Source organism: Eriocheir sinensis, unplaced genomic scaffold, assembly GCF_024679095.1.
Source record: "Eriocheir sinensis breed Jianghai 21 unplaced genomic scaffold, ASM2467909v1 Scaffold1086, whole genome shotgun sequence".
Lineage (NCBI taxonomy): Eukaryota > Metazoa > Arthropoda > Malacostraca > Decapoda > Varunidae > Eriocheir > Eriocheir sinensis.
In genome coordinates this window covers 79,266-97,500 of record NW_026110392.1, presented here as the reverse complement: position 1 = coordinate 97,500, position 18,235 = coordinate 79,266, and the positions used below count along the sequence as shown (strand labels likewise).

At 36.8% G+C, this 18,235-nt stretch overlaps 2 long non-coding RNA genes across 2 annotated transcripts in view; one reads left to right on the top strand and one right to left on the bottom strand.

Annotated features, from left to right (window-relative positions):
* The window catches only part of LOC126989174 (uncharacterized), a 9,004-nt gene extending 518 nt beyond the window's left edge, over positions 1–8,486 (top strand). The window contains exons 2-4 of the long non-coding RNA XR_007742962.1: positions 2,713–2,799; positions 6,621–6,813; positions 8,237–8,486. This is a non-coding gene — a long non-coding RNA (uncharacterized LOC126989174). The remainder of the gene's footprint in view (positions 1–2,712; positions 2,800–6,620; positions 6,814–8,236) is intronic.
* On the bottom strand, positions 6,812–18,099 carry LOC126989175 (uncharacterized). The gene is made up of 3 exons (XR_007742963.1): positions 17,440–18,099; positions 8,871–9,028; positions 6,812–8,281 (listed from the first exon to the last, which is right to left on the bottom strand). It is a non-coding gene; the product is annotated as an uncharacterized LOC126989175 (long non-coding RNA).
* Positions 18,100–18,235: the final 136 nt, after the last annotated feature.

The following is an 18,235-nucleotide window of genomic DNA, read 5'->3' as shown; positions in this document are numbered from 1 at the left end:
CATCTAATATTTTCTTTTATCCTCATTTCCCTTCCTTCCCTGACTCACCATACCTTCCATACGCCCCCATGAGTAACTGCTGAGTCCCCTGTGGCTGTGAGAAGGGCTGGGGAGTGAGGAAATGGGAGAGAGAGTGAGGGAGTTATGGTGTGTGTGTGTGTGTGTGTGTCGGGGTGAAAATTATACATAGTCGCCTCATTATCGTTAAGTATTCGTTATGGAAAGTCGTTATGCACTCATCGACTTGGGAATATGACGTTAGTACTTAATAACCAAACCCAGTGAAGCTCCGTGGGGGGGTAGCATGAGCTTAGCAAGATGGCGCCACTATAAACAATTGCCTGCGTCATACAACGGGACGGAGCCAACCCCCATGCCCGCAACAGAGAGCATTCCCCATAATAATAAGCATGTCAGGCTAGTTTGGATATTGTTGGGTTAGATTTTTTAGGTTTATTTACGAGAGAGGATGAACAGCTAATCCACTTCTGTTTTTTTTTTTTTTGTATCTTTTTCTCCTTTCGATTTCTCTTCTTTTTCCTTTCTCTCCATTCCCTCCTCCTCTTCCTTCTTCCTTTCATTTTCCTCTTTTTCCTTTCCTTTTCCTCTTTTTTTCTTCTTTCCTTTTCCTTTCATTTTCCTCTTCTTCCTTTCCATTTCCTCTTTATTCTTCTTCTATTCATCTTCTTTCCTCTTTCTTCTTCCTTTCATTTTCCTCTTTTTCCTTTCTCTCCTTCCCCTCCTCCTCTTCCTCCCTTTCCTACTCCTTTCCATCCATTCAATTTTTCCTCCTCCTCCTCCTCCTCCTTTTCCTCATTCCCTACATCTTTTCTCAAACCATATATTCCTTCTCTTCTCTTCCCCTTCATTTTTTCCTGCATTTAATAAGCTTACACGCGGACTCCCCTTACTTGGAATCGAACCCTGTGCCCGCGGATTCGAAGTCGGGGGCGCTAACCACTGCACCACGGATCATGGCTCTTTTTTTTTTTGTCCTTAGTTGTGACAGGCGGCGGAGTGGGCGACGGCAATGTACATGTTCCCCCAAGCTACGTTAAACATCTAAAAAGGTTCATTCAAAGCGTAGGAGAGAAAAGTGAGTCGGGAATGAATTGAGTTTTAAAAAGTTCACCTCAAACATCAACAGGAATTTTAAGTCCACGTGAATGCCTCCTAACTAACTATCTCTCTCTCTCTCTCTCTCTCTCTCTCTCTCTCTCTCTCTCTCTCTCTCTCTCTCTCTCTCTCTCTCTCTCTCTCTCTCTCTCTCTCTCTCTCTCTCTCTCTCTCTCTCTCTCTCTCTCTCTTCATTTTTTTTTTTCTTTTTTTCTCTCTCTCTCTCTCTCTCTCTCTCTCTCTCTCTCTCTCTCTCTCTCTCTCTCTCTCTCTCTCTCTCTCTCTCTCTCTCTCTCTCTCTCTCTCTCTCTCTCTCTCTCTCATTCATTTTTTCCTTTTTTTCTTTCTTTTTTTCATTCATTCCTTCTTTCTTTTTTCTATTTTTTCTCTCTCTCTCTCTCTCTCTCTCTCTCTCTCTCTCTCTCTCTCTCTCTCTCTCTCTCTCTCTCTCTCTCTCTCTCTCTCTCTCTCTCTCTCTCTCTCTCTCTCTCTCGGTAATTTAATAAGCTGAAAGCCATATTGAAGGACTTGAAAGAAGGAGAGGAAGAAAGGAACATAGAAAAAAAAAGTGAAGAGGAGGAGGAGGAGGAGGAGGAGAAGGGACATAATAGGAATAAGAACACTGAGGAGGAGGAGGAGGAGGAAGAAAAAGACTATGATTGAAAGAAAGAAGTAAAGAAACAAGAAGAAGAAGGAGGAGGAGGATAAAGAAAGAAATGGATAGAAGGGAGGAAGGGAGGAAGAAGAAGGATAGGAAGAAGAGAAAGGAGGAAGAAGAGAAATAAAGAGAAGAAAAAAAAGATAGAAAGAAGTAGAGGAGAAGAAGATTAATGAAGAAGGAAGGAGAGATGGAGGAAAGAAGGAGAGAAAATAAAAATAAATAAAAAAGATTGGAAGAAAAGGAAAAGATAAAGAAAAGAGAGAGAGAGAGAGAGAGAGAGAGAGAGAGAGTATAGCATTTCATTGTACCCAGCCAATTAGATTAAGTTTGGGAGTATATTTTTGTGTCGAGTTTGCATAATAAGTTTGTTTGGGAAGGATTGTCTCTCTCTCTCTCTCTCTCTCTCTCTCTCTCTCTCTCTCTCTCTCTCTCTCTCTCTCTCTCTCTCTCTCTCTCTCTCTCTCTCTCTCTCTCTCTCTCTCTCATTCATTTTTCCTTACTTTTTCTTTTTTTCTTCATTCATTTCTTCTCTCTCTCTCTCTCTCTCTCTCTCTCTCTCTCTCTCTCTCTCTCTCTCTCTCTCTCTCTCTCTCTCTCTCTCTCTCTCTCTCTCTCTCTCTCTCTCTCTCTCTCTCTCTCTCTCTCTCTCTCTCCATTTTTTTTTCTTTTTTTTTTTTTTGGTGTTCAATTTCCTTCATTAATTTATACTTTTACTTTCTTTACTAACCTCAATTTTTACTTTCATTTTTATTATTATTTTTTTCACTTTTATTTATTTATTATTATCTATTTATTTTTTGACACTTCCACAACAGCAGGGAAGAAAAAAGACAAAGAAAAAAGAAAAGAAAAAAAAAGACTCCCCTTATATTTTCACTTAATTACTCATATTTACCTTATTTATCATCATGCTCATACCTGCCTCTTGTCTACAGGTGTGCTGGGAGATACCTGGCTGCTGTTACCTGTTAATTAGGAGGCAGGTGGCAAGGAGAGAGAGAATACCTGTCTCTTATCTACAGGTGTGCTGGGAGATACCTGGATGCTGTTACCTGTTAATTAGGAGGCAGGTGGCAAGGAGAGAGAGAATACCTGTCTCTTATCTACAGGTGTGCTGGGAGATACCTGGATGCTGTTACCTGTTAATTAGGAGGCAGGCGTTAAGGAGAGAGAGAGAGAGAGAGAGAGAGAGAGAGAGAGAGAGAGAGAGAGAGAGAGAGAGAGAGAGAGAGAGAGAGAGAGAGAGAGAGAGAGAGACTTACTTGCCCCATATTTACAGGTGTGCTGGGAGTTACCTGGCTGCTGTTACCTGTTAATTAGGAGGCAGTTGGCAAGGAGAGAGATTTACATAGAAAATCAGACCACACAGACCCCATGGTCCAGACTTGGTGGTCTGTCCCTAAACCTAAGTGATTTTACACCAATCAGAAGACTCCAAAACGTTGCACTTCTACTCTAGTTGATATTAAGTTGAGAGAGAGAGAGAGAGAGAGAGAGAGAGAGAGAGAGAGAGAGAGAGAGAGAGAGAGAGACTTACCTGTCCCTTATTTACAGGTGTGTATAGTTTTTGTGTTGCCGTATATTGGTTTTTTTTTTATATATAATTTTAGAGTCGTCATCGTCACTTTAAATTTAGTCGTTAAGAGATTTTGCATTAAACCCTAAAAAGCTACATTTCTTTCCTCAACTGTGTCTCTTATTTTTAACCGTTAGAGCAAGAATTATTTAATGTAAGTAAAGTTTTCTCTCTAAGAACTTATATTTTACTACAGTGCTAGATTTCTCTCCAAGTGTGTCTCTTATTTTCAACTCTTACAGTGAGAATTATTCACTGTAAGTAAGGTTTTTCTCTCTAAGAACTTAAATTTTACTTTGACAATCTTTTTGCCTTAATCCGGTAGCAGCGGGGATCATGTTTCTTAATGGTCCCTCTAAGCGAGAAAAATGAGAAAAAATCATCACTCACACAAACCATTTCATAATATATATCAAAGCATTTGTGATCAGTTTATGTATCATCTAATTTGGGGGGTTTATATCATGGCAAAAATTTGGCCCGTCGCTGCTACACGGTAAAGCCACAAATTTGGCCCATCACTGCTACACGGTAAAGCCACAAATTTGGCCCATCACTGCTACACGGTAAAGCCACAAATTTGGCCCGTCGCTGCTACACGGTAAAGCCACAAATTTGGATCGTCGCTGCTACACGGTAAAGCCACAAATTTGGCCCATCGCTGCTACACGGTAAAGCCACAAATTTGGCCCATCGCTGCTACACGGTAAAGCCACAAATTTGGCTGTCGCTGCTACACGGTAAAGCCACAAATTTGGCCCGTCGCTGCTACACGGTAAAGCCACAAATTTCGCCCGTCGCTGCTACACAGTAGAGACACAAATTTGGCCCATCGCTGCTACACGGTAAAGCCACAAATTTGGCCCGTCGCTGCTACACGGTAAAGCCACAAATTTGGCCCGTCGCTGCTACACGGTAAAGCCACAAATTTGGCCCGTCGCTGCTACACGGTAAAGCCACAAATTTGGCCCGTCGCTGCTACCGGGTTAAATTTTACTGCAAAGCTAGATTTCTCTCCTCAAGTGTGTGTCTTATTTTCAACTCTTAGTGAGGATTATTCATCGTAAGTAAAGTCTTCCTCTCTAAGAACTTAAATTTTACTACAGTGCTAGATTTCTTTCAAGTGTGTCTCTTGTTTTCAACCCTTACAGTGAGAATTATTCATTGTAAGTAAGGTTTTTCTCTCTAAGAACTTAAATTTTACTATGGCGATCTTTTTGCCTTAACCCGGTAGCAGCGGGGATCATGTTTTATAATGGTCCCTCTAAGCAAGAAAAATGAGAAAAAATCGCCCCTCACACAAACCATTTCATAATATATATCGAAGCATTTGTGATCAGTTTATGTATCATCTATTTTGGGGGGTTTACATCATGGCACAAATTTGGCCCGTCGCTGCTACACGGTTAAGGTCATTTTTCTAGTTGCTTTTCAATATCTTTTAACAATACGAGCAAAATATTTTATGCCACATGTAGAATTCTCTCTCATTAGAACTTGGATTTTACTACAGTGATTTTTTTGCTATACGGTTTTTTTTTCTAGTTGGTTTTCATCATTTTTCTAATCTCAAGAGCAAGAATTTTTACCTTGTGTTTTCCTGATCTTTTTGCTTTAAGGTAATTTTTCTAGTTGATTTTCATTATCTTTTAACAATATGAGCAATATGTTTTATGCCACATGTAGAATTTTTTCTCATTAGAACTTGGATTTTACTACAGCGATTTTTTTGCTTTACGTTTTTTATTGCTAGTTGGTTTTCATCAAGTTTTTAATCCTAAGAGCAAGAATTTTTACCTTGTGTTTTCCTGATCTTTTTGCTTTAAGGTAATTTTTCTAGTTGATCATTATCTTTTAACAATACGAGCAAAATGTTTTATGCCACGTGTAGAATTTTCTCTCATAAGAACTTGGATTTTACTACAGCGATCTTTTTGCTACACGTTCATTTTTCAAGTTGATTTTCATCATTTTTCTAATACTGAGAGCAAGAATTTTTACCTTGTTGTGTTTTCCTACTTTTAATTAACTTTTCCTTCCTTTATCCTTCGTTATATTTAGCTAGTTTTATTTACCTTAGTCGTGATATACAGTAAGGCAGCTCTACTTGTTAGGTCTCGTCTCCAAATCTCGGTGTTTATGAAGTTTAATCCTAAATTCACTGATAGTTTTGGCTTCAACTTGTGATATACAGCAAGGCAGCTACACTCATTAGGCCTCGTCTCCAAATCTCAGTGTTTATAAAGTTTAATCCTAAATTCACTAATAGTTTTGGCTTCAACTTGTGATATACAGCAAGGCAGCTACACTCATTAGGCCTCGTCTCCAAAATCTCCATGTTTATAAAGTTTAATCCTAATTTCACTGATAGTTTTGGCTTCAACTTGTGATATACAGCAAGGCAGCTACACTCATTAGGCCTCGTCTCCAAATCTCCATGTTTACAAAGTTTAATCCTAAATTCACTGATAGTTTTGGCTTCAACTTGTGATATACAGCAAGGCAGCTACACTTGTTAGGCCTCGTCTCCAAAATCTCGGTGTTTATAAAGTTTAATCCTAAATTCACTGATAGTTTTGGCTTCAACTTGTGATATACAGCAAGGCAGCTCCACTTGCTAGGTCTCGTCTCCAAATCTCGGTGTTTATAAAGTTTAATCCTAAATTCACTAATAGTTTTGGCTTCAACTTGTGATATACAGCAAGGCAGCTCCACTTGTTAGGCCTCGTCTCCAAAATCTCGGTGTTTATAAATAGTAATCCTAATTTCACTGATAGTTTTGGCTTCAACCATCTCATTTTAAGGTCATTTCAGGTGTCAATGTACGTGAGGAGAACTTCTGTGTTTCTTGATAGCTCTGAGGCACCAGCACCTTGTCTTGCTCAATTTTCCTCCGTTTCTTTCAGTGACGTCGTGTGTGTTTGTGTGTCAGGGTGAATTTCCTTCTTCTCTGCAAGCTGTGGGACCAGAGAGTGTCACATGTGGCTGTAGTCCATTTCCTCAAGCTGATCCCCGACCCCTAGAAGAGTTAGTAAGGACATTGCTGGTTGACTGTTGGTGGGCGGGGCATCTAACATCTCTGCAGCGCAATACAATCACGTGGGTTCAGAAGACATTCAGATTCTTTACTTAGCCCATCTGCTACACAAGACAGGCAAATTCTGACATGATTAGTAGGTGTCAATACATGTGAGGAGAACTTCTGTGATTCTTGATAGCTCTCAGGCACCAGCACCTCTTGTCTTGCTCAATTTTCCTCTGTTTCAGTGATGTTGTGTGTGTTTGTGTGTCAGGGTGAATTGCCTTCTTCTCTGCAAGCTGTAGGACCAGAGAGTGTCACATGAGGCTGTAGTCCATTTCCTCAAGCTGATCCCCGACCCCTAGAAGAGTTAGTAAGGACGCTGCTGGTTGGCTGTCGATGGGCGGGGCAACTAACATCTCTGCTGCTTAATACAATCACGTAGGTTTAGAGGACATTCATATTCTTTACTTAGTTCATCTGCTACACAAGAGGGCGAATTTTGACATAATTAATATAAGTAGGTATCAGTGTATGTGAGGAGAGCTTCTGTGTCTCTTGATAGCTCTCAAACACCTTGTCTTGCTCAATTTTCCTCGGTTTCTTTCAGTGACGTCGTGTGTGTTTGAGTGGACTGCTTTCCCCTCTGCAAGTTGTGGGACCAGAGAGTCATATGAGGCTGTAGTCAATTCCCTTCAGCTGGATCCCTGGCATCTAGAAGGGTATGTAAGGATGCTGCTGGTTGGTGCCTGATCTCTCTGTCGCCTAACACAATCGCCAAGGTTCAGAAGACATTCATATTCTTTACTTTGTTCATCTGCTACACAAGACAGGCAAATTCTGACATTAGTATAAGCTGGGATCATATAGCTATTAACCCGGTACCAGCGACGGGCCAAATTTGTGCCATGATATAACCCGCCCCAAAATAGATGATACATAAACTGATCACAAATGCTTTGATATTATGAAATGGTTTGCGTGGGTGATGATTTTTTCTCGCTTAGGAGGACCATTAAGTAACATGATCCACGCTGCTACCGGGTTAATGTAATGATGTCAAGGAAATTTGCCCATCTCGTATAACAGTTGAGCTAAGCAAAGAATTATGAACGATCTCTGAACTTAGGCGATTGTGTCGGGATTATGGAGATGTCAGACGCTGCGCCCACTAAAAGCAGGATTCTTACATACTTCGCTGGGGGTAACGGATCCAGCTGAAGGGAATGGATATAGTCTTGTGTGGCACTCCCTGGCCTCTCACCTTGCAGAGTCAAAGGTACTATAGCCAGATACACACAAGACGTCACTGAATGTCACTGAGGAAGATTGGGAGTGCTTGAGAGCTATCAAGAAATGCATAAGATTGTTTACTTAGATGCATTTGACGCCTCCAATGACGTCGTTCATGCCAAGGATAGAGAGGTTTTATTGAATGTTTATAGAGTTACAGCATCACAGTTTAGTTTGAATAAATTAACTTGCTTTCCGATGCTATATACAAATCATGCATGCAGCAGAATATATAAAAAAAAATAAAAAGCAACAAAATATTAAGTTGGGGAGTCTCGGTGACTTTGAACTCTACGCTGCTCATGTACCGGCGCCACGGCCAGCCAGCGAGTCTGACACACTGGTCCCTGCATGGGCCTGGGGAGTTGGGTGGTGGTGTACTCTTCTACTTACTTGCTTTTTCCTCTTGCTTTCTTTTCTTGTTCTGGATTCTTCTTGTTCCTCCTTCTCACCTCTCATCATCTTGGCCTTTGCTCTCCCATCTTCTCTTCCTCTACCACTTCATCTTGTTCCTCCTTTTCACCTCCCATCTTCTCTTCCTCTACCATCTTGTTCTTCCCTTCCTCCGCAGCTTGGCCCGTCCGTTGGGTCGTCGAGGTGTCCATCCATCTCTTCACTGCAAAATAGGGTGGTTGTTAGCATATAGATGTGGAAGCTGAAGCTGCTGTAATTTTATCTTTGTAATATAAATAAAGAATTTTTCTGAAGCTTGTTTTTTCTGCCTGCCACAGAAGTTAACGGCCCTTTATTAACAAAAATCAAAAGTATTAAAGAGGTTTGAGAAAATAAAGGTTTTAACATTTGCAATTAGCTGCTCTGGATGTCAATATAGAGTCTTAAAGAAAATGCTACTGGATGTCAATATAGAGACTTAAAAGAAAATGCTACCAGAAATTCACAATACTCAGGTCTTCCGAGGCCTGCCGTCAAACTTAAGAATATGCAAAATTTAAAGACGTGAATGACAGAACAATAAGCAAGTATAGAATAAACAAATGATTGATTGAATGACGTTTTGAACTGTGCGTGTTTGATAAAGTGAGAGACCACCAGTGAATTATTATTATTAAAATATATGAAATGGCATCAAGGGAAAATAAATGATATAAACCCAGAGTTCCCTTGATGAGCAAACAAGGCTATGAAAACTAAAACACTGACAGTAAAGTAAATAAGGGGAAGGGAAAAGGGAACAAAAACATTACCTACTGAGTTAACAGGAAGGTGTTGGCCTCTGCTTCAAACTCGTCTGTGTCCGGGGATTGCAGTGACCTCCTCCTCCTCCTCCCTCCTCCTCCCTCTTCTGCTTCCTTCAACCATCAACGAAGGGAAGTTTGCAGTTTGTGAAAGTCCACCAGTTTGCCTGAAAAAAAGGTGGAGTTAAATCACTGTCAAGAGTAAATTAGAGTAAAATCTGCACATAAGGAGTAAGAGTAAGTTCTGGGAGTGTCTGGAGGAAAGGTGGAGGAGTTTTGACACCGGGAGGAAGAGGAGTAGAAAAAGGAATGAAAGAAACAAAGAGGAGAAAATAAAAAAAAGGACAGGAGAAAACAAAAGGAAAATAAAAGATGGAATAAGATAAAATAATAGAAGAGATAATAGAAAGAAAGAAAAGGAATCAAAGAACCAAAGAGGAGAGAAAAGCAAAGAGAAAAGGACAGGAGAAAGCAAAAGGAAAATAAAAGATAATAGAAGAAAAGAAAAGATAAAAGAAAGAAAAGGAATATAAGGACAGAGAAGATAAAAGAAAAAGAAATCAAAGCAGCACAAGGGAGAGAAAATAAAAAAACAGGATAAAAAAAAGAATGATGGAAGATTGAGAGTTGAAAAGAAGATAGGAGATGAAAATAAGAGATAAACGAAAGACAAGAGATAGAATGTAGAAAAAAGGAAATAAAAGCAAATGAGATAGGAAAAAGGAACATAAAAGAAGAAATTGAGGCGTTTTCTGCAGTCTCCGTCAAAATCCAGACTCACAGAAAACCTTAACAAAACCGAACACAGTCTCAGGAAATCCAAAGCCACATTTAACACCGGCAGACAGACCAGAACGTTATTAGTAGTAGAAAAGAGGAGATAGAAGCAAATAATATAGAAGAAAATAAGAAATTGAGGCGTTTTCTGCAGTCTACGTCAAAATCCAGACACAGAAAACCTTAATAAAATCCAACGCAGTCTCAGGAAAACCAAAGCCACATTTAACACCAGCAGACAGAACGTAGGAGGTTATATTAGCAAGATTTTCTCAAGATTACCGCCAAGTTACCATTCCTTACAAGCCCATTAGTATTACGGTTTTCTGCAGTCTACGTCAAAATCCAGACACAGAAAACCTTAACAAAAACCAACATAGTCTCAGGAAAACCAGGGCCACATTTAACACCGGCAGACAGACCAGAACGTTATTATTACCAAGATTTCCTTAAGATTACCACCAAGTTACCATTCCCTACAAGCCCTTTAGTGCGTTACGGGCGGGGAGTTAACTAGGCCGTGACGCGGTGAAAATCTACGGTCCCAGTTTGCCACGTTTACATATAGTTACTTTTTACGCGGATGGAGTTATTGGGGCGTATTACAAGACATTTCGCCGCTCAAGAACACATATTTGACAAGGCTTTCGTGGGAGTCGTGGGCATTTCCAGTAGTAGTTTTATGACCCTGGTAGTAGAGTGACCCTTCTTCTGTACCGTGAACCTCAAGAAACACTCATTTAGAACCCGGCTGACCCTCTCTTTGACCTTTAGAAATAGCTGATGTGAGAAACGAAGTGTCTTATAATACCGAGCATTGTGTTGACGCTTTGAGTGAACGTATGACTTTGTATTAGGTGATAGCAAGTCAAAATAGTTAAATAAGTGATAGCTCGTTAAGACTTTAGCAGGAAGCACCACTGAAGTTAGTTTTTTAATGCATGGAGTTGAATTGGTGTGTGGCGATGCTTTGAGTGAACGTGCTTATGACTTCTTGTTAGGAGATAGCGAGAGATAAGCTGAATAAGTGATGGTGAGGGTTTGAGGCAGAAGAGTAAAGAATAAGTTCTGTTTAGGGGAAGAGTATGTTTTGTATTTAGTTACTTTTTATGGATGGAGTTATTTTTGACGCTTTGAGTGAACGCACGACTTTGTATTAGGTGATAGATATGGCAAAATGGTTAAATAAATGATAGTTCGTAAAGACTTTAGCATTAACACCACCGAAGTGAGTTTTTTTAATGCATGGAATTGAATTAGTGTGTGGCGATGCTTTGAGTGAACTTGATTATGACTTCTTATTAGGAGATAGCGAGAGATAAGCTGAATAAGTGATGGTAAGGGTCTGAGGCAGAAGAGTAAAGAGCAAGTTCTGTTTGGAGCAAGTTTTGAGGAGGAGTAAAGGAGTAATATACATGTTCTGGGAGGGTAAATGAGTAGGTATATTTTGGAAGGAGTAAAGAATAAGCTGTGGAAAGAATAGGAGTAAGTTTATCTGAAAGGAAAGAAAGGATTAAGTGAGTGGGAGGAGAATGAATAGGCACAAGAATAAAAATAGCTCTGAAGTAAGTTAGCGAGTGTTCAAGATAATTTAAAGGTCAGCTGGTAAGAAAAGACTGATAGTTTGTAAGGCTTAAAACTGAGTGAAACACTGAACCACTCCATAGCAAGCTCGAAGCAAGAAGTAACAGATTCAATAACAAGGCAACGACGCTTAGAGAATACACAGCAGCCCTTACAGAAAAAATATCGACCTCCCGGCCATTACTAAGAACAATGATCCTCAATCTTAGAAGCTTAATATGAAATAGTTTGTGGGTCTTGAAACAGAATGAAGCACTGAACCACTCGATAGCAAGCTCGAAGCAAGAAGTAACAGATTCAATAACAAGGCAACGACGCTTAGAGAATACACAGCAGCCCTTACAGAAAAAATGATCGACCTCCCGGCCATTATTAAGAACAATGATCCTCAATCTTAGAAGCTTAATATGAAATAGTTTGTGGGTCTTGAAATAGAATGTAACACTGAACCACTCCATAGCAAGCTCGAAGCAAGAAGTAACAGATTCATTAACAAGGCAACGACGCTTAGAGAATACACAGCAGCCCTTACAGAAAAAATGATCGACCTCCCGGCCATTATTAAGAACAATGATCCTTAATCTTAGTAGCTTAATATGTAGTTTGTGAGTCTTGAAATAGAATGAAGCACTGAACCACTCTATAGCAAGTTCGAAGCAAGAAGTAACGGATTCAATAACAAGGCAACGACGCTTAGAGAATACACAGCAGCCCTTACAGAAAAAATATCGACCTCCCGGCCATTATTAAGAACAATGATCCTCAATCTTAGAAGCTTAATATGAAATAGTTTGTGGGTCTTGAAACAGAATGTAACACTGAACCACTCGATAGCAAGCTCGAAGCAAGAAGTAACAAATTCATTAACAAGGCAACGAGGCTTAAACACCACACAGTAGTCCTCACATAACCATTAATTATCGGCTTCCCTGCCATTATTAAGAAAATATATCCTCAATCTTAGCTTAATATGTAGTTGTCTTCTCTGATCGTAAAGTTAAGAATAGAAATTGATAACATAATGGACGTCTGAAAGTAATATATTCATTCCTCATAGGTATCTACTTTGTCTGATATCACAAAATGCAGCTTCAGTTCAGATCACTATCTAATCTGACCACCAGTTCTTCGCTTCCTTGCCGTTTGACCTCGCAGACAATGTGATGTTTCAGACCCACCAGCTAGTTATTTCTTCCTTAACCAAAATGACAAAACGAAAGAAATTATATGGACGTCTTAAAGTCATAAAAGCACATTGATACCTCGCTAACTACCCACTTTCTTACCGTCTGAAATCACTGAAGCACCAAACGAAGCTTCACTCGTGGTTCGAACTTTTTTCTTCCTTCGAAATTATAACATATGGACGCCTTAAAGTCATATAAGCACATTAATGCCTCGCTAACTACCCACTTTCTTACCGTCTGAAATCACTGAAGCACCAAACGAAGCTTCAGTCATGGTTTGAACTCGTTTCTTCCTTCAACAAAACGAGATAATGACAATGATAGTTATAATGCCTGAAGTTTAATATAATCCAACCTTGACCATAAACTGTCCACTCTCTTACCCCCATACGTCTCTAGAAAGCAAAATGTAGACCTGAAACTTAAGACAGACCCGCCATAATCACCAACTGCCATTCTCACCTTTAACGGTCTCGAAAAAGCGAATCACAGGCCTAAAACTCAACAATATCCGCCAATAATCCATTCTCTTACCCTTATACGTCTCTAGAAGGCAAAATACAGACCTGAAACTTAAAATATATCAACCAAAACAGTAATTATCTCACACCTTTACCTGTCCATGAAACTAAAATATATACCTAAAACTTATAAACCAACAATATCCGTCAATTATCCATTCTCTTACCCTTATACGTCTCTAGAAGGCAAAATACAGACCTTAAACTTGAATATGAAAGCAAAATATAGACCTTAAACTTGAATATGAAAGCAAAATATAGACCTTGAACTTGAATATGAAAGCAAAATACAGACCTTAAACTTGAATATGAAAGCAAAATATAGACCTGAAACTTGAATATGAAAGCAAAATACAGACCTGAAACTTGAATATGAAAGCAAAATAGACCTTAAACTTGAATATGAAAGCAAAATATAGACCTTAAACTTGAATATGAAAGCAAAATATAGACCTTAAACTTGAATATGAAAGCAAAATATAGACCTTAAACTTGAATATGAAAGCAAAATACAGACCTTGAACTTGAATATGAAAGCAAAATACAGACCTTAAACTTGAATATGAAAGCAAAATACAGACCTTGAACTTGAATATGAAAGCAAAATATAGACCTTAAACTTGAATATGAAAGCAAAATATAGACCTTAAACTTGAATATGAAAGCAAAATATAGACCTTAAACTTGAATATGAAAGCAAAATATAAACCTGAAACTTGAATATGAAAGCAAAATATAGACCTTAAACTTGAATATGAAAGCAAAATATAGACCTTAAACTTGAATATGAAAGCAAAATATAGACCTTAAACTTGAATATGAAAGCAAAATATAAACCTTAAACTTGAATATGAAAGCAAAATATAGACCTTAAACTTGAATATGAAAGCAAAATATAAACCTTAAACTTGAATATGAAAGCAAAATATAGACCTTAAACTTGAATATGAAAGCAAAATACAGACCTTAAACTTGAATATGAAAGCAAAATATAAACCTGAAACTTGAATATGAAAGCAAAATATAAACCTTAAACTTGAATATGAAAGCAAAATATAGACCTTAAACTTGAATATGAAAGCAAAATATAAACCTTAAACTTGAATATGAAAGCAAAATATAAACCTTAAACTTGAATATGAAAGCAAAATATAAACCTTAAACTTGAATATGAAAGCAAAATATAGACCTTAAACTTGAATATGAAAGCAAAATATAAACCTTAAACTTGAATATGAAAGCAAAATATAAACCTGAAACTTGAATATGAAAGCAAAATACAGACCTTAAACTTGAATATGAAAGCAAAATATAGACCTTGAACTTGAATATGAAAGCAAAATATAGACCTTGAACTTGAATATGAAAGCAAAATACAGACCTGAAACTTGAATATGAAAGCAAAATACAGACCTTAAACTTGAATATGAGCAAAATATAGACCTTAAACTTGAATATGAAAGCAAAATATAGACCTTGAACTTGAATATGAAAGCAAAATACAGACCTTAAACTTGAATATGAAAGCAAAATACAGACCTTAAACTTGAATATGAGCAAAATATAGACCTTAAACTTGAATATGAAAGCAAAATATAGACCTTAAACTTGAATATGAAAGCAAAATATAAACCTGAAACTTGAATATGAAAGCAAACTATAGACCTTAAACTTGAATATGAAAGCAAAATATAGACCTTGAACTTGAATATGAAAGCAAAATATAGACCTTAAACTTGAATATGAAAGCAAAATATAGACCTTGAACTTGAATATGAAAGCAAAATATAGACCTTAAACTTGAATATGAAAGCAAAATATAGACCTTGAACTTGAATATGAAAGCAAAATATAAACCTGAAACTTGAATATGAAAGCAAAATATAGACCTTGAACTTGAATATGAAAGCAAAATATAGACCTGAAACTTGAATATGAAAGCAAAATATAGACCTTGAACTTGAATATGAAAGCAAAATATAGACCTTGAACTTGAATATGAAAGCAAAATATAGACCTTAAACTTGAATATGAAAGCAAAATATAGACCTTAAACTTGAATATGAAAGCAAAATATAAACCTTAAACTTGAATATGAAAGCAAAATATTGACCTGAAACTTGAATATGAAAGCAAAATATAGACCTTAAACTTGAATATGAAAGCAAAATATAAACCTGAAACTTGAATATGAAAGCAAAATATAGACCTTAAACTTGAATATGAAAGCAAAATATAGACCTTAAACTTGAATATGAAAGCAAAATATAAACCTGAAACTTGAATATGAAAGCAAAATATAGACCTTAAACTTGAATATGAAAGCAAAATATAGACCTTGAACTTGAATATGAAAGCAAAATATAAACCTTAAACTTGAATATGAAAGCAAAATATAGACCTTGAACTTGAATATGAAAGCAAAATATAGACCTTAAACTTGAATATGAAAGCAAAATATAAACAAACTTGAATATGAAAGCAAAATATAAACCTTAAACTTGAATATGAAAGCAAAATATAGACCTTAAACTTGAATATGAAAGCAAAATATAAACCTGAAACTTGAATATGAAAGCAAAATATAAACCTGAAACTTGAATATGAAAGCAAAATATAGACCTTGAACTTGAATATGAAAGCAAAATATAGACCTTGAACTTGAATATGAAAGCAAAATATAGACCTGAAACTTGAATATGAAAGCAAAATATAGACCTTAAACTTGAATATGAAAGCAAAATATAGACCTTGAACTTGAATATGAAAGCAAAATATAGACCTTGAACTTGAATATGAAAGCAAAATATAGACCTTGAACTTGAATATGAAAGCAAAATATAGACCTTGAACTTGAATATGAAAGCAAAATATAGACCTTAAACTTGAATATGAAAGCAAAATATAGACCTTGAACTTGAATATGAAAGCAAAATATAGACCTTAAACTTGAATATGAAAGCAAAATATAGACCTTAAACTTGAATATGAAAGCAAAATATAGACCTTGAACTTGAATATGAAAGCAAAATATAGACCTGAAACTTGAATATGAAAGCAAAATATAGACCTTGAACTTGAATATGAAAGCAAAATATAAACCTGAAACTTGAATATGAAAGCAAAATATAAACCTGAAACTTGAATATGAAAGCAAAATACAGACCTTAAACTTGAATATGAAAGCAAAATATAGACCTTGAACTTGAATATGAAAGCAAAATATAAACCTGAAACTTGAATATGAAAGCAAAATATAAACCTGAAACTTGAATATGAAAGCAAAATATAAACCTGAAACTTGAATATGAAAGCAAAATATAAACCTGAAACTTGAATATGAAAGCAAAATATAAACCTGAAACTTGAATATGAAAGCAAAATATAGACCTTGAACTTGAATATGAAAGCAAAATATAAACCTGAAACTTGAATATGAAAGCAAAATATAAACCTTAAACTTGAATATGAAAGCAAAATATAAACCTGAAACTTGAATATGAAAGCAAAATACAGACCTGAAACTTGAATATGAAAGCAAAATACAGACCTTGAACTTGAATATGAAAGCAAAATACAGACCTGAAACTTGAATATGAAAGCAAAATATAAACCTGAAACTTGAATATGAAAGCAAAATACAGACCTGAAACTTGAATATGAAAGCAAAATACAGACCTGAAACTTGAATATGAAAGCAAAATATAAACCTGAAACTTGAATATGAAAGCAAAATATAGACAAACTTGAATATGAAAGCAAAATATAAACCTTAAACTTGAATATGAAAGCAAAATATAGACCTTAAACTTGAATATGAAAGCAAAATATAAACCTGAAACTTGAATATGAAAGCAAAATATAAACCTGAAACTTGAATATGAAAGCAAAATATAAACCTGAAACTTGAATATGAAAGCAAAATACAGACCTGAAACTTGAATATGAAAGCAAAATACAAACCTGAAACTTGAATATGAAAGCAAAATACAAACCTGAAACTTGAATATGAAAGCAAAATACAGACCTTGAACTTGAATATGAAAGCAAAATATAAACCTTAAACTTGAATATGAAAGCAAAATATAAACCTGAAACTTGAATATGAAAGCAAAATATAAACCTTAAACTTGAATATGAAAGCAAAATATAAACCTGAAACTTGAATATGAAAGCAAAATACAGACCTTAAACTTGAATATGAAAGCAAAATATAAACCTGAAACTTGAATATGAAAGCAAAATATAGACCTTGAACTTGAATATGAAAGCAAAATAGACCTTAAACTTGAATATGAAAGCAAAATATAGACCTTAAACTTGAATATGAAAGCAAAATACAGACCTGAAACTTAGAATATGAAAGCAAAATATAAACCTGAAACTTAGAATATATATCAACCAGAACCAGTAATTGTCATCTCACACGTTTACCTGTCCATGAAACTAAAATATATGCCTAAAACTTATCATAAAGCAACAATAACCACTAACTCTCTACTCTCTTACCTTGACACTTCTCTGAAAAACAAGATAACACCCCATTCTTGAGCACTTGAGTCCCTCCTTGAATGTGATGGTCAGAGAAAACGTGTTGAGAGCGTCCAAAAACCACGTCCTCTGCCTCGGACCTCCACGGGCTGAATGAAATGGCGGTGGTGGAGTGGAGAGTTCAACGTTGCCAGATTGTCGTACTCAGCCGCTTATATTTCCCGACTTCCTACACCAAACTGTCTTCTGGGCTCCAATAACGAAACTCATTTATGGTTATCGTTAAAAGAGTTAGATCCTGATGTTTCTTGGCAATAGTTAGGCGTCAGAAACCGGTAAATACTACGCTCTGAGTACGATAATCTGGCAACGGTGGCGGTGGTGCTGGAGATGGCGGTGCAGGTGGTAGTGGAGGTAAGGTTCGCAATTAGACGTTTTCGGATCTTACAAGTATTGCCAATGTCCACAGAGGGGGTTAATCGGGTTCTCATAAGGCTTTTCTTCGTTCATGGTGCAGAAGCCTTGTCAAACTATAACTAAGCTCATAAAACTACCCATGGAAGTACTCGTAACCTCTACCAAAGTCTTGTCACACTTCCACTAGGCTCATAAAAGTAAAGTCTCGTCAAACTATCACTAGTCTCATAAAACTACCCAGAGAAATACTAACACAACAACCGCTACCTTGTCAAACTACCACTAGGCTCATAAAACTACCCAGAGAAATACTAACATAACAACCGCTACCTTGTCAAACTTTCACTAGGCTCATAAAAGTAAAGTCTCGTCAAACTATCACTAGTCTCATAAAACT